Genomic DNA, 27656 nt, shown 5'->3' on the forward strand with positions numbered 1-27656 from the left:
ATGGAGATTTCTGTTCACTCTCACGCTTCCACCTCGAAAACCCTCTGCCATCTAAATGAGGATTTTGATGAGTATCAGCCTGCTGCCACAAAAATCCCCTTGGATGTCAACAACAAATATAAGTGTTTCTCAGCTTTCGCGGGAAAGATGTGAGGACAACTTTTGTGGACCATCTCTATGAAGCTCTCTCTGGAGCGGGACTTTGGGTTTTCCTCGACAGCGAAGAATTGCACAAGGGCAAAAAAATTGCGTCCAGCTTGCAGATACCCATTCAAACATGTGACATATTCATCCTGATTTTCTTAAAACACTACGTAGAATCAACATGGTGTCTGAAGGAGGCGGCCCAGATGTGGAGATCCAATGGCTTCATCATTCCTCTGTTTTATGATGTGGAACCGTCCGATGTTCGCTATCCTCAAAGAGAAGGAGGTCCATTCGAAGAGGCATTCCAAAAACATTACAGCCATCTAGATCGGCAGGATGAGAATAGTCTCAAGGAATGGAAGAATGCTCTTCAGCAAATCTCTTCTCTTTCTGGTTGGACAAGGCACGGGGAATTGAGGTAATCAATTCGCATTTTTTCTTGAAATGCACCATTTTTAGATGCTTAGTTATGATATTAGCCAATTGTCTGGTGAACAATTTGTTTCTTTCTATAGCCTTCAAAATAGCCCAATGTTCCTAGTTTATACCAACACATCGTTTTCACAAATTACTTACGGAGTTAATGATCAGCAGCATTTAATTAGTGGCTAGCAGCACTTCCTGCATAAGGGATTAGATATTTTTTCAACTCTTCTTTACTAACAAAAAATATCTAGCTATCCTTCTAACATTTGGTAATTTGATTGGGGAACTGATAATTGTGAATGCTTACGTTATGTTTCAACAATCTTGAAATTTAGAATCTTTTCTTTATCGTTTTATGCATTCGTAAAATGCTTCCAAGTCCGTGTAACAGTATTGACTGTCTGTCTTTGTTGAATTGAAGTCACCTTGCTTATAGTAACAGCTTTAAATAGAAACAGTAACGTTTAATATATGGAATGTGATTTGCAATTACGAGGGAAGACTGGAGAAAAGAGTTGTGAAGGACATGTTAAAGACATTGAAGATTACGCCGCTGGACATCCCAGAGCATCCCGTGGGACTTAAAGGGGATATGTGTGACCTAATCAATAAATTAGACACGAGTTCGTGTCATAGCACAGTGAGAGTGGGAATCAGTGGTATAGGTGGTGTCGGTAAAACCACACTGGCCAAGGCTGTTTACAATACAATTCATACTCAATTTGATGCGTGTTTCTTTGCGCAGAAAAAGAGTACCCTTGTGGACTTGCAACAGGCGATTCTATAAAGATTGGTTTCAAGCGTTGACGAGGGGAAATCTCTAATGAGAAACCTATTGCGAGGAGCTCGGGCCCTTGTCATCTTCGATGATGTGCATGATTGTGATAAAAAATAAGAGATCTAAGATTTACTAAGATCTGAAATAAGCACAAATACCTGGCAATGGAAAAAACAGAAATAAACACTTAAGAGAGAAGCAAATTTTATTCATCAAACTGATTGTCACAAAGCTATGCAATGGTCTCTATATATAGAGAGCCTATGAGATGAGGGTATTGATAGAAGATGATTCTAGAGGATAAGTGGATAATGCTAAATGACCTAGTATCATGGAGGACATTCATATCTTCTTAGGATAATGTTGTATGACCTAGTTTCATGGAGGACATTCCTATCTTGTTACCAATTTAATAGGAAATGTGTGGCATACTTGTTGTTTGGTTATAACAACATGATTGTTGACTATTTCTAACATCCTCCCTTAATTTCTACCACTAATGATAATGTATGGGAGAAATTACAATAAAAAATATAGATAGGATAGGTCCCAGCATTTAGCCTTGTTAGGTACCTATTTACAACAAAAGAAAGAGAGGGGAACATGACATGACTATCCCCCCTTAATGTTCACCTCAATCATGCCGAGCATGCTTCATAGTTTCAAAAATTTGGCCTCAAGCATACTCTTAGTAAATATATCTGCTGCTTGGTCTTCACTTGGACAAAAGAGAAGATTAACAAAATTTTCTTGAACAAGATCCCGAATATAGTGAACATCAATCTCAAAGTGTTTTGTTTTGGCATGAAAAACAGGATTATTTGCAACTTGAATAGCACTTTGATTATCACAATACAAAGGAGTAGCTGAACTTTGTGCAAAACCAAGCTCAAATAAAAGGTTGCGAATCCAAACTACTTCCTTTCCAACTTCTTTTGTTGCTCTATAATCTGCTTCACATGAGGACACTGATGTAGTAGTTTGTTTTTTGCTGCTCCATGTAATTGGACCTAACCCGAGCTGAAAAATATAACCACCAGTAGATTTTCTATCATCTATGTCACCTCCCCAGTCTAAATCTGTGAAGCCAGTCAAAGAAATTGAAGACTTGTAACTATAATGAATTCCATAGTAAATGGTGCCACGAATGTATCACAAATTCTTTTGGCAGCCAACCAATGAGTTTCTTTTGGTTCCTGCATAAATCTAGATACCAAATTGACTGCAAAACAAATGTCTGGTCTAGACTGTGTTAGATAAACCAAGCTACCAACAAGCTGTCTATATAAAGTAGCATCCACCTTCTTGGAAATACATTCTTTTGTAAGCTTAATTCCAGATTGAAAAGGAGTAGGGGTTGGCTTACATTCAGGCATGTTAAATTTATCTAAAAGATCCAAAGCATATTTTTCTTGAGAGATAAATAACCCATCATGAAGTCTACTAATTTGCAAGCCAAGAAAATAATTCAGTTCACCCAAATCACTCATATGAAATGCCCCTTTAAGATCTGATTTGAAATCACTAATTAACCCAATATTTGGTCCAGCTATGAGTAAATCATCCACATAAACTGCAACAATAATAATTTCATTTTGCACTCTCTTCACATAAAGATTTGGCTCTGATTTTCATTTTTGAAACCCATGACGCTGAAAATACCTATCAATCTTCTCATTCCATGCTCTTGGTGCTTGTTTAAGCCCATAAAGTGACTTCTTTAATCTAAAAACAAGATTAGGATGTTGTTGATCTACAAAACCTGGTGGCTGATCCATATATATTTCTTCATATAAATCTCCATTTAAGAAAGCATTTTTTACATCGATTTGATGAATATGCCACCCAAGACTTGCAGCCAAAGAAAGAATAATTCTAAGTATATTCATTTTAATGACAGGAGCAAAAATTTCTTCATAATCAACACCCTCTTTTTGATTAAATCCCTTAGCAGCCAATCTAGCTTTAAATTTTTCTATAGCACCATCTGATTTAAATTTTTTTTTATAAACCCATTTGCAACCAATGACATTCTTAACTTTGGGAAGTTGCACAAGTTCCCAAGTTTTATTTTTCACCAAAGCATCATATTCTTCTTCCATAGCTTGCTCCCATTCTTTCTTCCCTCTAGCTTCCTCATATGATCTTGGGTCATTTACTTGTAATACTTTGACCATGAGAGCACTACCATTCCTTCCTTGGATCTTTGAGCCTTGCCTATATATTTCTTCAACACTCCTTGTCTTTTGGCTAGTTGAAAAGTTATCTTCTTCATCATTACTACCTGCAGAAAATGTCTGATTACAAGCATTAGTTGTGTTGTTTTCATTAGTATTTTCATCATTTGTAGAAGTTCACAACTCATCCTCACCAATGTAGTCTCCATTTCCTCCTAAAATATCTAAAAAATGAGAAGCATTTGTTGTTCTAGAGTGAGAAGGAGTGGCTATAAGTTGTGAATGCTCATCAAACTTCACATCTCTACTAACAAGGACCTTGTTTGTTGTTAAATCATATAACCTATAAGCCTTTGATTCTTCACTATAACCCATAAACAAACACTTATGACTGTTTGGTTCTAACTTTTCCCTTTGTGCATTAAGAATGTGTGCCCAAGCAATACACCTAAATACTTTAAAATATCCAATGTGAGGTTTCTTACCACTCCATGCTTCTTCAGGGGTGATATTTGTGAGAGCTTTGGTGGGGATTCTATTTATAATATGTGCAGCACAAGAAATAGCCAAACCCCAAAATTTATTATGCAAACTTTTAAAATGCAACATACAACGAGCCATTTCTAAAAGAGTTCTATTCATTCATTCATTCAGCCACCCCATTTTGTTGAGGAGTATAAGGAACTGTTCTTTGCACCTTAATACCATAATTTTCACAAAATGACTCAAAATCATAATTGCAATATTCACCCCCATTATCTGTCCTTAAACATTTAATTGTTTTTCCACTTTGATTTTCAACTAATGTCTTAAACTTTTGAAATACTTCAAACACTTCTTTTTTCCTTTCAAAAAAATAAACCCATACTCTCCTGCTATAATCATCAATAAAAGTGAGAAGGTACCTAGCACCTCAAAGTGAAGGATATCCTGGTTCACATAAATCACTATGAATAAGTTGCAATGGATGATTAGCTCTCCATGCTTTAACTGAATCAAAAGGATCTCGATGATGTTTCCCTAACATACAACCTTCACACACACCTCCACAAGCTAAAATTTTTGTTAATCCTCTAACCATATCCATTCTAACCATATCTTGTAATTTTTTATAATTTAAATGTCCAAGTCTAACATGCCAAAGTTGTGACATATAATCAGTCTGAGCAATAAAAACATGAGAGAGTGTATATCTATCATCAAGAAACCACACAAATTTAAATAGATTCTCTTCATGATCAACTCTACCAATAGCAATTATATTGCTTGGGTCTTTTCTATCTCTAACAATAACTTGATCAACATTGACAACAAACTCATATCCAGCTTGAACTATTTTGTATACCGAAATAAGATTCACCCCCAATCCTTTAACCAATAAAACATTTTTCAAAGACTGATGTGTTACATTAACAGTTCCTGTTCCTAAAACTGGAAGTTTCATTTTATTGCCAATAGAAATTTCTTGATCTGAATTCTTCCCTTCATAAAAATCAATAAAAAAAGATCTATCCCCAGTCATGTGAGATGATGCCCTCGAATCTAAAATCCATTCTTTATTAGAATCTAAAGCAAAGTATCTCCCTTTAACACTAGATTTACTTTTGGGTGTAGCAATTACCTCCTCATTTGATTTCTCTTGCCTTTTTAAAGAGATAGCTACGAAACTATGATTATCCTTCTTTCCATCCTTAAACCTTTCTTGCTTGGGCTTATATTGCTGCCTTTCATTGTCCCTCTTCTTCAAACAAAACTTCTCAATGTGATTCTCACCTCCACAATACCTGCAAATAAAAGGCTTTCTTCCAATTTGCTTTTCTGCACCATCATTTCTAGAAAAATGATTAGAACCTTCATGATTTCAAAATTTATTATTTCCTTTCCAATTCTTTTTTTCATTAGTTCTAAAAAATTTACTTTTGGCTGTATATGCATGATTCTTTTTAATATGCCCTTCTTTAATAAGTTGAACTTCTTCATCTAAAATGGATTTGCAAAATTGATCTAAAATTTTTAGGGGGGTATTGGGATTTAGTCGAAGAACCCTTTTCCTTGATTCCTCAAAAACTTTATATGGCTGGGGAAGCTTACTTTCAACCATTGCAATCAACTGAAAATCCTTTTTTTGCATATTCGACACCTATTTTTTTTTAGCTGAGTATTTAAAAAAGTAACTTCATTGAAGTAATCAGACATTGTTTCAAAATAAGATGGATCTAAATTCATCAATTTTTCTTCTATATTAAACGTGCTAGCCATGTCTGCATCTTTATAATCTTTTTCTAAAGTCTCCCACAACTCTATTGGGTTATCAATATCAACAAATCTTCTATTGAGATTAGGGCTCAAAGCTTTACCAATAATACCTCTAGCTTGCTCCAACTTACATTTCCACAACTCCTTTTCTTTATCAGTTTGTTGAGGTTCCCCAATTTCTTTATTTACTATCCTCTATAAATCCTTCTCTCTTAGAGCATTCTTGACTGCAATCTTCCAATCTGCAAAACCACTTTCATCAAAGATAGGCAAAACTTCATATGAAGAACCCATGTTAGCAAAAAGATCAAGTTCAAACAAATTTAGCAATACTCTAGCAACATAATAGCCCTACAACCAAATATCACTCCAAAAAAAAAATTAGCCCTGCAAACAAACTATTTTCATCAAACTATTTGCCTGCAACAAAACCCTCTACCAATATTTCTAGCTGAATTTCTAAATAAATCTCCAGCTGAACTTGGCTAAACCTTGCTCTGATACCATGAGAAAAATAAAGAGATCTAAGATTTACTAAGATCTGAAATAAGCACAAATAATTGGCAATGGAAAAAATAGAAATAAACACTTAAGAGAGAAGCAAATTTTATTCATCAAACTGATTGTCACAAAGCTATGCAATGCTCTCTATATATAGAGAGCCTATGAGATGAGGGTATTGATAGAAGATGATTCTAGAGGATAAGTGGATAATGCTAAATGACCTAGTATCATGGAGGACATTCATATCTTCTTAGGATAATGTTGTATGACCTAGTTTCATGGAGGACATTCCTATCTTGTTACCAATTTAATAGGAAATGTGTGGCATACTTGTTGTTTGGTTTTAACAGCATGACTGTTGACTATTTCTAACAGATTGGAGCCACCAGAATGCAATGAATGGGGATTGGTTTGGGCCAGGCAGCAGAATCATCATTACATCCAGAGACAACCACATACTCAACCTTGCCAAGGTTGATTCAGTTATTCACATGACTGGGCTACAGGAGGGTGAAGTCCTTGAATTGTTTAGTTTGCATGCATTTTCCAGGGCATTCCTGAAGGACCCCTACAAAGATCTTTCTACAAGAATTGCAAGAGCCTGCAAGGGGCATCCCCTTTCATTACAAGTCATTGGGGCACATTTTCTTGATGAGAAAGAACCCAGTGACGTCCAATGTTGGAAAGAAGCTCTCCATAACATTGGAGAAAATCAAGAAATATCAAGAGTCCTCCAAATCAGTTACGTTGGACCCAGCCATGTTGAGAAGGAAATATTTCTGGATATTGCTTGTTTTGCAGGTGAGGGAAAAAATAACACTGTTATCTTCTGGGAAGTTTTATACCCAAACAGAGTTCAAACAGCCCTCAAGAATCTTTTGCTAAAAATTCTTATAGCTATAAAGAAGATTAGCCCTGAAGATCTCCTCGATATGCATGACCTTTTGCGAGGAATAGGAAGAAAGATTCAAGAGCAGCTAGATAATAATAGCAGATTGGGGTTTCCAATGGGTACACACAGAACTCTGAGCAGAGACAGAGCAGAGAGAATAAATATGCTTGTTTACACGAGAGAGAATGAAAAAGAGCCAGTAAGCTTACATAGAATGCCTTCTTTTCGCTACCTACTTGTGCAAAATACAAGAGTAGGAGGCAACATTGGAAACTTAGCTCCAAATTTTTTATGGATAGAAATTAGAAATTGTGAATTCAATGAGACTTATACATGGTTAACATCAAGAAAACAGATTGCAACTGGATAGCAATTGGGCACATGTCAGGGTTTCAAGTGTAGATCAATGTGCAAGTCTTACAAGAATTCTGAAAACAGTTGATAGCTTGGTGAATCTCTGATGCTTGTATCTGCGGAATTGTGTAGCTCTCAAAACACTTCCAAATGCACTTGGTATCTTGTAACAATTGCAGGTGTTATGTGTGTATCGTTGTGCCAACTTGACAAGCCTTCCAAGCACCGTGGGCAACTTGACTCAGCTTTTAAAGTTGGATTTGGAAGGTTGTACGGGGCTAAGCAAGCTTCCCAGCACTGTAGGTATCATAAAATAAGGAAATCTAATATCTAATTGAGATCTATTACATGAGCAGTAAGATAAATACTAGACAATAAAAAATATTAGAAATAAACACTTAAGAGAGAAGCAAATTTTATTCTAAACTGATTGCTTAATAGAAGATGTTTCTAGAGGATAAGTGGATAATGCTATATGACCTAATATCATGGAGGACATTGCTATCTTGTTAGGATAATGTTGTATGACCAAGTTTCATGGAGGACATTCCTATCTTGTTACCAATTTAATACGAAATGTGTGGCATACTTGCTGTTTGGTTATAAAAGCATAACTTTTGATTGTTTCTAACATCCTCCCTTAATTTCTACCACTAATGATGTGTGGAAGAAATTACAATAAAAAAATTAGATAGGATAGGTGCCGACATTGAGCCTTGTTAGGCACCCATTTAAAACATAAAAAAAGAGAGAGGAACATTATATGACTATCCCCCCTTAATGTTCACCTCAATCATACCTAGCATGCCCCGTCATTTCAGAAATTTGGCCTCAAGCATACTCTTAGTAAATATGTTTGCTGCTTGGTCTTCACTTGGACAAAATTGGAGATCAACAAAATTTGCTTGAACAAGATCTCGAATATAGTGAACATCAATCTCAATGTGTTCTGTTTTAGCATGAAAAAGATGATTATTTGCAACTTGGATAGCACTTTGATTATCACAATACAAAGGAGTAGCTGAACTCTATGCAAAACCAAGCTCAATTAAAAGGTTACGAATCCAAATTTCTTCCTTTCCAACTTCTTTTGCTACTCTATATTCTACTTCACATGAGGACAACGATGTAGTAGTTTTTTTTTGCTACTCCATGTAATTGGACCTGATCTGAGCTGAAAAATATAACCACCAGTAGATTTTCTATCATCTATATCACCTCCCCAGTCTGAATCTGTAAAACCAATCAAAGAAACTAAAGACTTGTAACTATAATGAATGTCATAGTAAATGGTGCCGTGGATGTATCATAAAATTCTTTTGGTTAGCTAACCAATGAGCTTCTTTTGGTTCTTGCATAAATCTAGATACCAAATTGACTACAAAACAAATGTCTGGTTTAGACTATGTTAGATAAACCAAGCTACCAATAAGCTATCTATATAAAGTAGCATACACCTTCTTGGAAATACATTCTTTAGTAAGCTTAATTCCAGATTGAAAAGGAGTAGGGGCTGGCTTACATTCAAGCATGTTAAATTTTACTAAAAGATCCAAAGCATGTTTTGCTTGAGAGATAAATAACCCATCATGAAGTCTAGTAATTTGCAAGCCAAGAAAATAATTTAGTTCACCCAAATCAGTTATATAAAATGCCCCTTTAAGATCTGATTTCAAATCATTAATTAACGCAATATTTGGTCCACCTATGAGTAAATCATCCACATAAACTGCAACAAGAATAATTTCATTTTGCACTCTCTTCACATAAAGATTTAGATCTGATTTGCATTTTTGAAACCCATGAAGCTGAAAATACCTATCAATCTTCTCATTCCATGCTCTCAGTGCTTGTTTAAGCCCATAAAGTGACTTCTTTAATCTGCAAACAAGATTAAGATGTTGCTGATCTAGAAAACTTGGTGGCTGATCCATATATATTTCTTCATATAAATCTCCATTTAAGAAAGCATTTTTTACATCCATTTGATGAATATGCCACCCAAGACTTGCAGCCAAAGAAAGAATAATTCTAGCTATATTCATTTTAATGATAGGAGTAAAAGTTTCTTCATAATCAACACCCTCTTTTTGATTAAATCCCTTAGCAACCAATCTAGCTTTAAATTTTTCTATAGCACCATCAGATTTAAATTTTGTTTTATAAACCCATTTGCAACCAATGACATTCTTACCTTTGGGAAGTGGCACAATTTCCTAAGTTTTATTTTTCATCAAAGCATCATATTCTTCTTCCATAGCTTGCTCCCATTCTTTCTTCCCTCTAGCTTCTTCATATGATCTTGGGTCATTTACTGGTAATACTTTGGCCATGAGAGCACTACCATTCCTCCCCTGGATCTTTGATCTTTGCTTATATATTTCTTCAATACTCCTTTTCTTTTGGCTAGTTGAGAAGTCATCTTTTTCATCATTACTACCTGTAGAAAATGTCTGATTACAAGCATTAGTTGTGTTATTTTCACTAGTATTTTCATCATTTGTAGAAGTGAACAAATCATCCTCATTAATGTAGTCTCGATTTCCTCCTAAAATATCTGAAAAAATGAGAAGCATTTGTTGTTATAGAGCGAGGAGTGGCTGTAAGTTGTGAATGCTCATCAAACTTCACATCTCTACTAAAAAAGATCTTGTTTGTTGTCAAATCATATAACCTATAAGCCATTGATTCTTCACTATAACCCATAAACAAACACTTATGACTCTTTGGTTCTAGCTTTTCCCTTTGTGCATCAAGAATGTGTACCCAAGCAATAGACCCAAATACTTTAAAATATCCAATGTGAGGTTTCTTTATACTCCACGCTTCTTCAGGGGTGATATTTGTGAGAGCTTTGGTGGGGATTATATTTATAATATGTGCAGCACAAGAAAATAAACCCATACTCTCCTACTATAATCATCAATAAAAGTGAGAAGGTACCTGGCACCTGAAAGTGAAGGATATCTAGGTTCACATAAATCACTATGAATGAGTTGTAGTGGATGATTAGCTCTCCATACTTTACCTGAATCAAATGGATCCTGATGATGTTTCCCTAACACACAACCTTCACACACACCTTCACAAGCTGAAATTTTTGTTAATCCTCTAACCATATCTTGTAATTTCTTATAATTTAAATGTCCAAGTCTAGCATGCCAAAGCTGTGACATATAATCAGTCTAAGCAATAAAAGCACAAGAGAGTGTATATTTATCATCAAGAAACCCTACAAATTTAAATAGATTCTCTTCATTGTCAACTCTACCAATAGCTTACTTGGGTCTTTTCTATCTCTAACAATAAATTGATTCGCATTGACAACAAACTCTTATCTAGCTTTTAACTATTTTGTATATTGAAATAAGATTTACCCCCAGTCCTTCAACCAATAAAACATTTTTCAAAGACCCATGTGTTACATTAATAGTTCCTATTCCTAAAACTGGAAGTTTCATTTTATTGCCAATAGAAATTTCTTGATCTGAATTCTTCCCTTCATAAAATCAATAAACAATGATCTATCCCCAGTCATGTGAGATGATGCCCTTGAATCTAAAATCCATTCTTTATTAGAATCTAAAGAAAAGTATCCCCCCTTAACACTAGATTTACTCTTGGGTGTAGCAATTACCTCCTCATTTGATTTCTCTTGCCTTTTTAAAGAGATAGCTACAAAACTATGTTTATCCTTCTTTCCATCCTTAAACCTTTCTTGCTTGGGTTTATAATGCTGCCTTTCATTGTCCCTCTTCTTCAAACAAAATTTTTCCATGTGATTCTCACCTCCACAATACCTGCAAATAAAGGGTTTTCTTCCAACTTGCTTTTCTGCACCATCATTTCTAAAAAAACGGTTAGAACCTTCATTATTTTGAAATTTATTATTTCCTTTCCAATTATTTTTTTCATCATTTCTAAAAAATTTACTCTTGGCTATATATGCATGATTCTTCTTAATCTGTCCTTCTTTAATAAACTGAACTTCTTCATCTAAAACAGATTTGCAAAATTGATCAAAAGTTTGTTGGAGGGTATTGGGATTTAGTTGAAGAACCCTTTTTCTCTATTCCTTAAATACTTGATATGGCTGGGAAAGCTTACTTTCAACCATTGCAATCAACTAAAAATCCTTTTTTGCATATCCAACACCTATTTTTTTTAGCTAAGCATTTAAAAAGGTAACTTCATTGAAGTAATCAGACATTTTTTCAAAATTAGATGGATCTAAATTCATCAATTTTTCTTCTATACTAAACATGCTAGTAATGTCTGCATCTTTATAATCTTTTTCTAAAGTCTCCCATAACTCTATTGGATTATCAATATAAACAAATCTTCTATTTAGATTGGGGCTCAAAGCTTTACCAATAATACCTCTAGCTTGCTCCAACTTGCATTTCTACAACTCTTTTTCTCTATCATTTTGTTGAGGTTCTCCAATTTATTTATTTACTATCCTCCATAAAGCCTTCTCTCTTAGAGCATTCTTGACTACAATCTTCCAATCTGCAAAACCACTTCCATCAAAGATAGGCAAAACTTCATTTGAAGAACTCATGTTAGCAAAACAATCAGCTTTCAAACAAATCTAGCAATACTCTAGCAGCATAACAGCCCTGCAACCAAATATCATTCCAAAAAAAAATATCAGCCCTGCAAACAAACCATTTCCAGCAATATATTTTCATGCATCAAAAACTCTGTAGCAATATTTCTAGCTGAACTTCTAGATGAATCTCCAGCTGAACCTAGTTAAACTAGGCTCTGGTACCATGATAAAATAAGGAGATCTAATATCTAATTGAGATCTAATACATGAGCACAAGATAAATATTATACAATACAAAATATCAAAAATAAACACTTAAGAGAGAAACAAATTTTATTCCAAACTCATTGCTTACAAGGCTATGCAATGGCCTCTATATATAGAAAGTCTATGAGATGAGGGCATTAATAGAAGATGTTTCTAGAGGATAAGTGGATAATGCTATATGACCTAGTATCATGGAGGACATTGCTATCTTGTTATGATAATGTTGTATGACCTAGTTTCATGGAGGACATTCCTATCTTATTACCAATTTAATAGGAAATGTCTGGCATACTTGCTGTTTGGTTATAATAGCACGAATTTTGACTATTTCTAACAGTTTATCTCAACTGTAGGAGCCGAATTTGCGAGGATGTACAGGGCTAAGGAATCTTCCAAACACAATGGACGAGTTGGCATAACTCTGGCGTTTGATCTTGGCTAGTTGTTCTGGTTTACAGAACCTGCCCTACGCAGTGAGCAGGATGCGTGATTGCTCATGCATTTTGGGGAGACATAGAAAGCTTTCATGATGGGGTTGCAAAGTTAGCCTGGCTTAGAGAGTTAAGCAGGTAAAGGATCATTTATAGGCTGATTTAACATGGTGTATCTTTGAGCGAATATATATTTCTGTTTGTTTGATCAAAGAATAAAGTAGTGAGCATTAAAGTGATCTTGTATTTTGTAGAAGCGCCGGATTAGGAAGTTTGGTACAGAAGAAGTTTAAAGTATGCATTGTTTGCCACAAAGAAGATGCGGAAGAGACATTGAGAGATTATAGAGCCAAGTATCTTCGTAGTGGGTCAACTCGTATATGTAGAGTGAGCGAGAATGAGGAAAGTAGTGACATTAGAGAGGTGATTGAGAGCAGCGATATTGTCATTCCTATGATTTCCAAAACCTTTATAGAGTCAAACATGTGCATGAGAAATTTAGCAGCCATGTACTACACAAATAATGGCCTTATTGTTCCTCTACACATTCCTAGTATTGGACCTACTACAGAAAATTTGGCAGCGGATTGGCACGGTTACAATATATATTGTAAGATAATGTATATTTTCCTTCGCATCTCAATATTTAAATTATTTCCTTGAAAGCTTTGATTTTTAATAAAAAACGTGCTTAGTGTTTGGTAAGAGTGTCTAAATGAGATAAATATTTTCAACAACATTGGAATCAAATAAGTAGATTTTAAAAGTAATAAATTGTATTATGTTTTTAATTAAATTATTAATTAATTTCTGTATCTCTAAATTTTAAAGGTATGAATAAAAGTAAAATTTGATATATAATTATTTGTATAAAGTGTTTAAATTTGAAAAGGTTCATTTTTGTTGATAACTATTTGATGAAATTGACTATGAAAACTTATTAGTTCCTATATGCAGTAGGACAAATTATTCTTTTGTTTGGAGATTAAGAATTATTTCTACAATGTGTCAAAGAATTTGTCACCTGATAAATGTTTCTATTAAAGTTTATAAATTTGTATATAATTTTGAAATCTAAAATATTGAAATTATCCAATTGGCTTTTAGAAAAAAAGACAAGTAGAAAATTCTAATTTACTCACTAAAATATTAGAACTTGTCAATCATCCAAATCAATAAATTCGATTTAATCAACATATTCCAAACAACTTATTCTTTAAAGAATCAATGCCACGTGATAAATCAATTCAAGAAAATTCTCTAATGAAAATGTAAATAAAAATAGCAAGTGGAAAAAAAAATGTGCTTACAGCATGCTTTAAGTTTGTTTGTTTCTTTTTAGGGTTCGAGGTTAATGCAAGATCCATAGAGCTGATTGATAGATTATAACTATCCATCTCTTCAAACATGCTTTAAGTTTGTTACCATGATTACTTAGTGTAATTTAGGATCTTTATTTTTCCATTTTCAAGCCTTTAAACTAAGGTTTCCTTTCTGTTTAACAAACTTTTGATGTAATAGAACCCTAGTCTTTTCAAGTCGGCATGAGTTTCTATAATTGAGTATGCAAAAAAATGTATTCAAATAAATTATATGAGGATATTTAAATTAATAAAGGAAAATAGTTTGGTAACAACTTTTTTTTTTGCATGATTCTATGCTTTACAATTTTTTCTCTTTTCAAAACTCTTTTATTTAGCTTTTGAAATAACTCTCTCCTCAAAGAATTTAGCTTGAAGTTTGTCGTGTTAAATCTTAAAATTGAAAAGATTTTCAAAAAAAAAAATATTCAAACAAAATTTATGAGACAAAAACTTCAAAATTGTTCTTGTAAATGAGATCTACTGAGATTTAACTATATATCACTATCACTATAGTGTAACCTAGTTAGAAATGAAAAGCTACAATATTTACATATGCTCAACAAATTAACTATAGTTAGCATATTCTAAGTTTTGATGTGCATACCATGTTAGAACATGTGAGTTACCCAAAAGAACTAAACAAATGGAACTTTGGTTGATGAAGTAGTGGTCAACTAGTGGAGCATGACAGTGAAGTCATTCTCTAGTAAGACCTAATATTATAATCCTTATTCTTAATATAACTATCCATCTCTTCTAATATGTCTTAGTTGTGTTGTTTTTTTTTCATAGTTTTGTATGAGCTCTAAATTTTGTAACACTACTCATAGTTTTCTCATAATTTGTTATAAACTTTTATAGTTCCCAAGCTATATCAATTTCAAAGTGGGAAGTATATTCTGCCAAACTATTAAGATGAGGTAAACTATTTGATGGTAGAGATTTTTGGAAATTTTCATTTTGTTATAACAATAAGGCCACAAAAGGACATGTTGGGTTGTAACATAGTGGGAGTTACAATAATTCTGTCAAAAGATAAACCAATGATTCAAGATAGATAAATTCAAAGAGTCAAAAGAAATCATGTAGACTACCCAAAGTGCACTAGTTACATGAAAATGAAATTGGAGATAATGTTCTAAAACCATATTTGGATTATTTGTGATCTAAATTAAGAATTCATATTACAATACCTGGTGTAGAACCTGTGGTACTATGATTTAATTGAAAGCAAGTAAAATTCAGTAATAGATGTTTTTGCAAGCCAAAATGTGATCCATTCAAATAAAATAATAGAGTTTATACAAGTCTGGTGGATCCCAAGGGTCACCACTATCCCTTGGAAATAAAAATGAAAATTTCACAAGCTAATTAGTTACAAAATAAACTCTAACAACTATGAAAACTATAAAAATCTATATTAAAAATTATGTCTACTTGTAGAAATCATAACTTTCTACTTGTAGCTCAAAATCACGAACCATTAGAATTTCTAGAAAGACATTCTAAAGTTCTACATTCAAGGAGTGAAGGTTTAAGCATAGCTTGGCATTATAGAAGTCCAAAAATGCCCCTAAGGTCTCCAAAAATGTGAAATACTAGAAAATAAAAACAAAAAAAAAAAGTTTAGTATTTTCCATTTTTTTCTTGTGCCAACATCCTGCACATCTTCCTAGACTATGCTTTGATTAATTTTAAGTTGAAATAGAATATTTTTATATTGCCCCATTACATATCTTCTCATTGTCTATTTTTAACTCAGCATATTCTAGAGAATGCTTGGATGGTTGCTAAATTACAAATTTATCAGGCCAACAAATTAATGCTACTCAAGTATTGCAATTGTCTCTTTAGTTTTTATTTTACTTTGTATTGCTACTCATCTATTTAATGGTATATATTGCTACAACTTTACACTAAATTATAAAAATAAAGCCATAGGACATGTTGGGCTCTAACAAATTGGCAGTTATAATAATGCCCTTGAAAGATAAACTTGTGATTCAAGATAGAGAATTTTAGAAAGTCAAGAGAAATCATGTAAAGTACCACGGTGGACTAGTTACTTGAAAAGAAAGAAAAGAAAATTGGAGACATTAGAATGAAACTACATTTGGATTATTAAAAATAGAAATATACTTTTTTTAATCACTCCATCACCAATCTTCTTGTCTTCTATTTTTAACTGGATGGGGAATGCTTGGATAATTGCTAAATTGTAAATTCATCAAACCAATAACTTAATGCTACTCAAGTATTTCATTTGTCTCTTCAGTTTTTATTTCCTTTGGTAAATCCTTTTAGTCATTTTTGGGCTTGAACTATCAAAGTCTTCATTTTATGTCTTTGTGTCCAAGACTAAAGGGCATCTTTTGATGCCACACCATTATGAAGAATTTTAAGCCAGGTATAGTTTAATCCCTATTGCAACATGCACTTGTTAATTTTTCATTTGCATAAGTGTCATTTAATGTATGCTTCTTATTTTTCCTAAACTTTTGATGCAAGATGTTAAAGAATAAAATTCTCTCTTTTAGTTCATATTTATAAAATTTGAAATCTAGATGCTACTATATGCACATCTTGCAGGAATTTTATTTCATGAAATGACATCCATTTTAGGCATTTTGTCATACAGTTTAAGAACCTTATGTATGCTTCCACATTTTGCATATTTTTCCATCATCCCATTAGCAACTACATCATTTGCAAAAAATAACTTCCCCTAATTTAAGGTAACAAATAATCAAAATTTATGAGGTTTTTGAATGATTTTTACAATGCTATTAATAAGATGAGATACAAATCAATAAGGTAGACACTTGAATACATTAATAGCTAAGATACAAAAATTACTAACATCTAATAATCCATAATATATGATTATAATTCTAACCATTTTCTAAAGAAATGACATCAAAAATACAAGTACAATAATCAAGAGGATAAGATAAAAAGAGAAGGTCTAGCAAAGTTCTTTATTTATAATAGAATACTACCCCTATTCTCTGATCCTTAGTACTGATATTAGTAGCAATACCTCCCAATGACATGGGACATGTAGGCCCATCTCATTGTGCTCATGGAGATAATGACACAACTATAGTTACATAAGACAAACAACCGAGGCTTACAAAAATGCCAAACAATGCATTTCTCAAGTACACATATGATCATGAATTCAATGGAATACTTTATTGAAACAAATAAAAAATAGTAGTTAGTGAATCTACCTAAAGAAAAAGACTGAATAAGAGTCAAATGGGTTTGTAAAACTAAATTTGATGTAGAAGGTATAATTGTAAAGCATAAGGCATGGCTATTTACTAATTAATTTTCACAACATTATGAGATCGATTTTAATGAGATGTTTTCCCTAGTTACTAGAAGTTAGAAGTAATTTAGCAATGACTGGACATAATAATTAGAAAGTGTATCAAATGGGTCTAAAATCAGCATTAATGAATTTTTTTCTTGTTCCAAAGGTTTATGTTCACAAACCACCTAGTTATTTGGTTGATAGTAATATAAATAAAGCATATAAATGTTTAGAAACACAATTTATAGTATGAAATATACACTCAAAAATGCAATTTATAGTATGAAATAGACACTTAGTGATGCAAGAGCATCCTGGGCTGCCTTGTTATCCTACTCATTTTTGTTCATTTTTCATGTTGGTGCCGAGTTACTATAGCACTTAGTTGGTGTCGTGTTACTATAGCACTTAGTTGGTACCAAGTTACTATAGCACTTAGTTGGTGCCAAGTTACTATAGCACTTAGTTGGTGCTGAGTTACTATAGCACTTAGTTGGTGCCAAGTTACTACAACACTTAGTTGGTGCTGAGTTACTGTAGCACTTAGTAGGTGCCAAGTTACTATATGCACGACGAGTGTCAACATTTGAATGTGATTTTTGCCAGCCAAATTGTAGGATTTATTTCGATCGTGATATTTATGTTAAGATCTTTTCTTTGGATGTGTCCAGACCATTATTGGGTCAGCCTTCTTATGCAATGTTGTAAAATTATCTATAAGCCATTTTGGCAAGTATATATAGAGTGTTTAGGCTTAGAGTTAAGAAGTTTTTGAAGAGGATTGTAGACAAGAACTAGAAAGTACAAATTTTCTATTAGATCTTTGAATGTGAATGTATTTGCATTTGGTCATAACCTAGAAGGCCTTATAGTTGGGCATGTATAAAGATATTTTGATGAATCAATAAAAGTATTTCACTCTTCTTCCTCCTTTGGTTCTTGTTCTTTGTGTTTGATTTCGTTGTGTTGACTCTTGCAGGGTGGTTTCGATAGCTAGGTGAGCCTTTGGCCTCAGTTATTCATCCCTTCCCTACGTTAGGTGGTATCAAAGCTTGAGTTTCATCCTTATGGAGATTGGATTGTGTAGAACCCTAATTCAAATTTGGTTGTAGAGTGACAGATTTGTGGATTTGACCTATAACTTATAGAGGGTTATGATCTTGCAGGAACCTAATTTGTAAAGATGGTTCGTGGTTATAGGAAATGTTGATAATGCCATATTGGATGAGTTGAGACAAATTGCAGCTAGATTAGATTCTGTAGAGACAACCCAAAGGAGAGGAGCACATCTTGATGATGTAAGTGATGATGAAGCAATACCACTAAACCATAATCCAAAACTTGAAGAAGATCAAGATGAGGAAAGATTGTTGTGAGTGTTGTCTAGGGAAAATTCAAAGCGTATTGTAGAAGTTCTTCCTTATGATGAAAAATTGGATACCAATGTTGTGTTGGATTGGATCTCAGATATGGATTTCTTTGAGTATGAAAACACTCTTGATAATAGAAAGGTGAAGATTGTAGTCTCTAGGTTGAAAGGTCCTGCATCACTATGGTGGGAACATTTGCAAACTAATAGAAAAAGGAGAGGAAAGGAGAAGATCAAAACTTGGCCAAAGATGGTGAACAAGGTAAAGAAAAAATTCATTCCTATTGATTACCAAGTTGGCTTGTTGAGAAAGATGCAAAATATGAAACAAAAGGAAATGACTGTGAAAGAGTATACCGAGGAATTCTATAGATAGGACATCATATCTAGACATGTGGATGATGATGTTGAAAAAATTGCAAGGTACATAAATTGATTGAGGTCTTGAATTCAAGATGAAATAATTTTTTTGAAGTTGGAAAGTGTTGATGAAGCATATCAATATGCCTTGGAAGGTTAGGAGATCTTGACAAAGAAGCATAAACAAAAACAAAGAGGTAGAGGTGGTAGATTCCAGAGAGGCAGAGGTAGATCTTATGGTCAAGGTGGTGGAACTGACAATTTTGTATAGGATAAAGGGAAATCTGAGTGGAAGAATTATGACAAAGGCAAGACCGAATGGAAAACTAATAATTCTTACCAAGGAGGTACTAAATCTAACCAAGCAAAAGGTAATTCTTATTATAGAGGTGGATTTCATGGTTATTGTTTTAGATGTGGTAAAGAGGGACATAGATCTTTTGAATGTAGATCCTTTGAAAGTGGGCAAGGTAACAGAAATGTTGTGATTTAAAGAGATGATGAGGGTTCACCAAGTGGACTTGAGGCTAGATAAAATTTGACGGTGAGAAGAACCTTATGTAATAAGAGAAGTGATGAGGAACCTGTTTTAAGGAGAAGTCTTTTCAAGACAAGATGTAAGATGGTTGGAAAATGTTGCAAAGTGATCATTGATAGGGGAAGTTCTAAAACTTTTGCATCAGAAGAGCTGTTTAAAAAGTTTCAATTGCAGAGGCTGAAGCATCCTAAACCCTATTGTGTTTCATGGATCAAAGATGAGCATAAGATATTAGTAAGTGAGCAATAGGGTAAACTTTAAGAAAGCTGCCTCCAAATAAAGAAATAAAATACTGACGAATCTTTCATTATTTTGAAAAAACAAAATTATTTCTATTGGCAAATATCTCAATTTTTTATTCTAAATATGATTAATATTGGCGATTATTTTTGAATCATAATTTTTTTTGTATAAAATATTGATGAATCTCAATAATAATAGGAAGTTCATTAATCACCATGGAGTATTACAGATCAAAATTGAACATTTTTTTACCTCATGGAATAATATGAGAATCATTACATATACTTTAAATCAATAGTGAAAAATAAATATTGGTGTTATTTCCCTAAAGTAACTAATAATTATGATAATTATTGGTTAGTTCAATTTAATTTCTCCAATTACATATTATATTTAGGTAACTCAAATCTATTGATGTAATGAATATTGTGGCAAATATTTGAGTTTAAATTTTTTAATAAAATAAATTATTGAGTGATTTTAAGTATTCTATAACTGAATTTTATAAAACTATGGCGATTTAGGTTGTATCAAATCTTAAATTATTAGCCAAATTACTAGCCAAAAAATTCTAAAATTAGCCAATTTATGAATATTAGCCACTAAATTATACCCTAGTGAGCAATGCCTTGTGAAATTCAAGATTAGACATTACTTTGATGAAGTTTTGTGTGATATTATGCCTATGGATTGTTGTCATATTCTAATGGGTAGTCCCTTGCAATATGATAGATATGCTATGCATGATGGAAGATTGAATCAATATACTCTTTTGGTGAATGGAAAAAAATAATTATTGTTGCCTTTAATTGAAAGTCTAGATGAGGTTAATTGCACTACTATAAAGATTTTCATGGTTAATGGGAAACAATTTGAAAAGGAAATGAAAAATATTCTAAAGAAATCAAGTTGTGTTAATAGTACCCAAGTGCCAGAAAACAGTGTTAACTGAGTGCCAGTCAATGGTGACTGAGGTATAGCTGGTAGTATTGACTGAGAACCAAAAGAAATTGTTGAATTGTTGAATGAGTATAAAGAGGTTGTTACAAAGGTTATACCTAATGGTTTACCTCCAATGAGAAGTATAATTCATTGTATGGATTTGATTCTTGGACCTAGTTTTTTGAACAAAACACCATATAGATTGACATGTACAGAGAATGAAGAACTTAATAGACAATTGCACTAGTTGTTGCAAAAAGGTTTGATTAGAGAAATCTTGAGTCCATGTGTTCTACCTACTGTATTAGCACCCAAAAAGAATGTAGAATAGAGAATGTGTACTAATTCAAGAGCTATTGATAAGATAATAGTGAAATATAGGTTTCCTATGCTGAGGATGGATGATATAATGTTTTATTTAAGTGGAGCAAAGTATTTTACCAAGATTGATTTGAAGATTGACTATCAATAGATCAGAATTAGAGAAGGTGATGAATGGAAGACAACTATCAAGACAAAAAATGGTTTGTATGAATGGTTGGTTATGTCTTTTGGTTTGACTAATGCACCTAGTACTTTCCTGAGGTTTATGAATGAAGTTCTAAAAAGATTTTTGGGTAAGTTTATGATTGTTTATTTGGATTATATTCAAATATTCAATAAGACTAAGGAAGAACATCTTGAGCATAATAGACAATTATTGCAGAGGTTGAAAGAGGAAAAGTTGTTGATTAATTTGAAAAAGTATTCTTTTATGCAAGAGGAGATTGTGTATTTGGGTTTTTTTGATTTTAGCTGATGGATTGAAGATGGATCCTAAGAAGGTTAAAGCAATTTTGAAATGGCCTACACCTAAGAATGTGGGTGAGGTGAGATCATTTCATGGTTTTGCTAGTTTTTATAGAAAGTTTATAAATAATTTCAGTGTTGTTTGTAATGCTATGACTAAAACAATGAGGTGAGATAAAAAGGAATTCAATGGACAAATGGAACTGATAAGAGTTTTCAGACTTTGAAACAAAAAGTTGTTAAATTACCTGTATTGGCTTTTTCTAATGTCAACAAATTATTTCAAGGTTTATGTGATGCAAGTGGTAATGCAATAGGAGCTGTATTAAGCCAAGAAGGTAAACCCATGGCTTTCTTTAGTGAAAAGTTGAATCATGCCAAAAGGAATTATTCTGTGTATGATCAAGAATTTTATGCTATTATTAAAGCATTGAAGAAGTGGAGACATTATTTGATTTCTAAGGAGCTTGTTTTCTATACTGATCGTAAAGCTTTACAATACTTGGGAAGTCAACATAAATTAAATTAGACACATATGAAGTGGGTTGAGTACTTGCAGAGTTTTACATTTTTTTACTAAGCATAAGAGTGGAGTTACTAATAGAGTTGCTGATGCATTGAGTTAAAGACATTCTTTGTTGACTAAAATGAAGGTTGAAGTTCTTAGTTTTGATGAAATGACAGAGTTGTATGATGTTGATACTATTTTTTCTGACGCATGGAGAGAGTGCAAATATGAGAGCTATTAAAATGAGCATTCAATTCAACAGAAGTTTGATGCAATTCCTGAATTCCAACCTTTAAATGAGGAATTAGAAGCCTCTTATATAGAATTCCTAAAATCCACCAACGGTTGAGATCAATTCAAATCAATAGTCAGCATTGAAGCTAAGATTTAGCCAAGATGGAAGATTTTAATTACAGGTGTAGTTAACTAACTTAGATCCTGAGTGCAATGAATAATTAACTGAAATTCACCTAAGTGGTAGAATAAGTAGTTTAAGCCAATTCCAATTCAAGAGATCGATAACTTGGAATTCCCATTCTTGAATTGAAGATAAGAATTTAGAAAGTTATTTAATTTAATAAAATGAGATATGACCTCATTAATACATATTTCAATTAATTGAATAATCACATTCGATTAATTAAAGTGAGTATTATTAAATTAAATAAATTTAATTCCTTAGTAAATCAGCCTTAGGAGATAATTTAATTTAATTAAAGTATAAGCAGTTTATATTAAATTAAATTTAATCAATAGGTTTAAGGTAGCTAATTAGATTTAATACTTTACGAATTAAATGAGTAGTGTGATTAATGCAAATTAGCATTTTTTTCATTTGACAATTAAGTCAAGTAGCAAAAATTAGAATGAGAATTGCCTAGTGAAATAGGACTTTAGGGGGTATCAAAATAGACTAGAAATGGTTGTCATGGCAAAGAGCCAATTTTGAGGTATTACATTTTTCCCTTCTTTGAATGAATGTGCGAGCAACATGTTCAATTCAAAGATAATCAGAAAGCATGATGCACATATCAAGAAATGAGATTGGTCTGTCATTAATGATACAAAGAACAATTGATAAGCTTTTAAAGATTATCTCCAGAATAGAGCTTAATCTTAAGGAAACCAGATAGAACACCTAGATACCAAGGTGAATAAGCTTTTAAAGGTTATCTCTAGAATGAAGCTTAACCTTAGGGGATCCAAATAGAACACCTAGATACCTTAGATGACAAGCTTTTAAAGATTATCTCCAAAACAGAGCTTAATCTTAAGGGATATAGATAGAACATCTAGATACCTAAGATGACAAGCTTTTGAAGATTATCTCTAGAATGGAGCTTGACCTTAAGGGATCCATATAGAACACCTGGATACCTAAGATGAATAAGCTTTTAAAGATTATCTCTAGAATGGAGCTTAACCTTAAGGGATCCAGATAGAACACGTAGATGCCTAAAATGAATAAGATTTTAAAGATTATCTCCAAAATTGATCTTAACCTTAAGGGATCTAGATAGAACATCTAGATACCAAGATTGATAAAAGATAACAAGATCCAATCACGAGTCATAGTTCATCCCCAGAACGAGGCTTGATCTTTAGAAGTCAAGGTTTAGACTATCCCAATACCTATCCATCAAACTCTGATAAACATTGTTATAAGATATGATCAGTTGATGAAAAGATGAGGTAGATGAAAAAGATGCCAAAAAGAGGGGAACACAATGCCCCAAGTGATGAGATGCCCCTAGTAATGAGGACATAAGATTTAGATTGATTTGAGATTCAAGTTCAATGATGTAATCATCCTGCCCCCTCAGGAGTGAAATTTAAAGATGACACACTCGAAATATGATGTAAAGTAGTAGATAAAGAGATACAAAAGAAATCTGAGATTTAGTAGAATAGAGAAGAGATCAGAAGGATCAGAATTAAATTTGGAGTCAATTCAAAGTGATTGTGAGATCAGGAAGACCAAGTTTGGTCCAAAATTGACCAGATTTGACCATACTTGAGTTTTTCTTTTTTCAACTAAATTTTGAAAATTTGAAGAGATTGTGATATAAAAAGATTCCAAGATTCACAAAGTATCAGAAAAATAGGATTTCATAAGCATTCGATCATGTTAGTCCCAAAATTTTAAAATATGATTTTGAGTTATTTAAGTGTGTCAGATTTCAAATTCGATCTCAAAAATGGATTTAGAGCAATCAAATTAGCCAAAGGGTGATTTTTTTGCAAATCAAAGCACTTTGAAAAATTAGGTCAATACATATATAAGGGCCCAAAGGGTCATTTTCAAATCATTTGCACTTATGTCTTTAGTGAAGAAGAGAGCTCTGAGGCAAAAATGGTGATCCACATGTCTTCTCATCATTTCAAGAACTCCTATCAACACAACCAACCAACAGAGTATGGACCTCTAGTGAGTAGTCGGTAAACTCACCTTGTATTTAATATTGCACACTTTTCAATGCATTTATAGCATATTTTTAGGATTTTCAATTTTTGCTCCATCAGTTGTTGCATGGAGATCTTGTTCTTTGCATGAAGTAGATCTATCCTCGTGCAAAGATTCACCAATCTGGTGTTTCTTTGCACAGGGTAGTGAGGCTTCTCACAAGGGAGATGCCCACCTTTTGCACGAAGTGTGCTTATTTTTGGGCACTTTTTTCCTATTGTTTGATCGCTCCTCATGCAAAGATTTATTTTCTTGTGTGAAGATATGAAATATCACGCAAGAAAGTATTTCCTTGTGCAAAAATCTAGTGTCATTTACAAAAATTAAAGTTGAATTTTTGATGTTTTGTTACATTTTTCGAGTGAAAACTGATTGTTTTCCTATTGTATTTTCTTGTGTGTGCAGGTTATCTTTGATGACATTGGATTTCAGTCCCACTACCCACCATATGGAGCTCTATTGCAAAACTTTGATGATGCCAACATGGCACATATAGATAGATTGGGGTTATCACATCTATGTCGTATCCTAGCAATGTTGGTGAATCATGGCTTGTTGATTACATTGGTGGAGTGTTTCCATTCGAAGATCAACACATGCCACTTGCCCCAGGTAGAGATGATAGTATATCTAGAGGACATATATAGGATCCTTCACATACCTTTCCATGGGCCAATAGTAGTATATGAGACAGTCTCAAGAGTAGGCACAGAGGCACTACGAGCCATATTTTAGCAGGATTTGATCATAGGATGGGCTATCACATGGGATGAGCTTGTTAATACCTACGGTCCCACCCACAAGTTGGTCTCAATTTTGGCACTTTTCATTAGTTGTTTCCTGGTTCCTGATAGAGGGTACCACAGATTAGAGTGTAGTTGGGGTTAGATGCTCCAGAGGATGTTTGATGTTGTCAAGAGATTTGGATGGGGTCAATGCATGCTCACACACATGTTCCATGAGATGCATGAGATCATATACCATGAGAAAAGAAGCATGGCTACTAGGGTGTATGTACTTCAGATCTGAGCATCGGAGCATCTACCAGTGATGGAGCCCTTTTCAAAGGACAAGAAGCAACCAACAAAGCCATATATCTATAGATATAGAGGCTAGCTTACCCAGACAGCTCTGGGGAAGATTGAGTAGTGGAGGACTCATCTTAATGACTTGGTATCCATTGTATGGTAGCCTTGGAGAGAGATTGAGGGCTGGGATGTGCACCTCAGAAGTTGAGCCACATGTTTGCAATATGGTCATTAATACATCGATCTACACAGATTGTAGAGAGATTCTTGCTTACTTGCGTGTAGCATCAGTATGGATGACCATAGGATATATCATAGGAGTATTGCTCCTATGGGAAACTGGCAAGTGATGTGAGCCATCGGTGGTCTTAGAGATTAGATCCAAGGAGGTCTATGATCGATGTGCACAACTTGGTTGGGATACAGTGGGATTACCTACTAGTAGTGGTAGATGTAGGGATGATACCAACCTACCAGGTGTATTTTGCAAGATATCCCTTCCATAATTTTATAGATCCAATTAGGATGGTAGCTCTTAGGCCACAAGGACCATGATAGCAAGCACCACTATAGATACCCCAGTAGGCACAAAAAAGGTACCTCAGCAGGTGAAGCATAGGGTAAAGTAGGTATCAATACCATCTTAGTAGATGGGGGTCGATCCAAGTGCATGGGATAGTGGGATAGGTCAGAGTCAGTGGTAGAGACCCTATACTGAGGAGTAGTAGGTTGAGTAGTTAGATGAGGAGATGTAGGACCAGCCTATTGTCGGGACTTAGGATGCTTTGAGGAGGGCCAGAGAGTGGATACGACAGGCGTCTTGATAGCTAGGAGAGTTGCAGATCTAGGTAGTTATGAGGGATACTTGGATAGCTAAGTAAGATCATGAGATCCATGGCCTACAAAATAAATTAGAGATAGCTAAGAGGATATTAGAGTAGCAATAGGATGAGATCCGATTACAGGCAACACAGATGGCTTATTATTCTGTGGCATACATAGCAATTGTGCTAGATGAAGTTGAGCAAGTACCTTGATATTCTTAGTATGCTCGAGAGTTAGGAGGTACACATCCTATAGCTATGAGCTAGATATTGAAATAACCCTAACAGGTTATTGCTTTTTCCAGAACCAAAAAAACTCTTAATACTTCAGCTCTGATACCACTGAAATGACTCTTACTAGTAATCAATTAAAATGGACTCAAAAAAAACTTTTCAAACACTAGGAATGTCACTGTGAAATAGACTTATCATGGTCCAAACAATTTATCACCTAAAATGTAATGATAACAGAAACACCAAGACTTGAGCTTTAACAATATTGATAATGGTTTAAGAAAATGCATAATAATTCTCTAACTGAAATATACTGCCTCCTTGAACAAGAGCATATAATAATCCTTCAATTACCACTCTCCAACATGGGCCTCATTTGTCACAGAAAATGAATGTAATTGTAAAACTTCCACTCATACTCACCTTATAAGGTGTAGGGTTTAACTCACACATGTTATTAGGACATTTTTCAGCCAATTATTCTGAACACCATTTTCTAATCGACTACAATGTTGGCAATGGTTTGCTTCTGTACCTGAAATGCCCGAACAGTAGTTCTTGTAAAGTTCCTCCACTTGTTTTGGTACAATATATGCTCTTAGATTCTACACAAAATCCATTCTCCTTCCTGGAGTTACTGCCGCTCCCATAATTGCCATAGTATGAAGATGGCGTTTCTCCTGCTGATAAGTTTGGTGGAGACGAATCTACTTTTTGTCTGTAGACTTAAGCTAGCGGATTCTTCATGCTGTCATGGTCTCCGCCCATCCTGGATCTGATTGGTATTACTGCGGCGAGTTGGAATGGACTAAAACCTGAATCAGAATCGAACTAGCCGAATATCCACCTTAAATTGTGTAGGGTTCGGAACCGTGGTAAGCTGCGCG

General features: G+C 33.8%; 1 pseudogene; it reads left to right on the forward strand.

Annotated features, from left to right (window-relative positions):
• Positions 1-27421, forward strand: LOC149558086 (disease resistance protein Roq1-like; annotated as a pseudogene).
• The last annotated feature ends 235 nt before the right edge of the window (positions 27422-27656 follow it).

This window comes from Cupressus sempervirens, chromosome 5, assembly GCF_028749045.1.
Source record: "Cupressus sempervirens isolate cs-2001-9-10 chromosome 5, ASM2874904v1, whole genome shotgun sequence".
Lineage (NCBI taxonomy): Eukaryota > Viridiplantae > Streptophyta > Pinopsida > Cupressales > Cupressaceae > Cupressus > Cupressus sempervirens.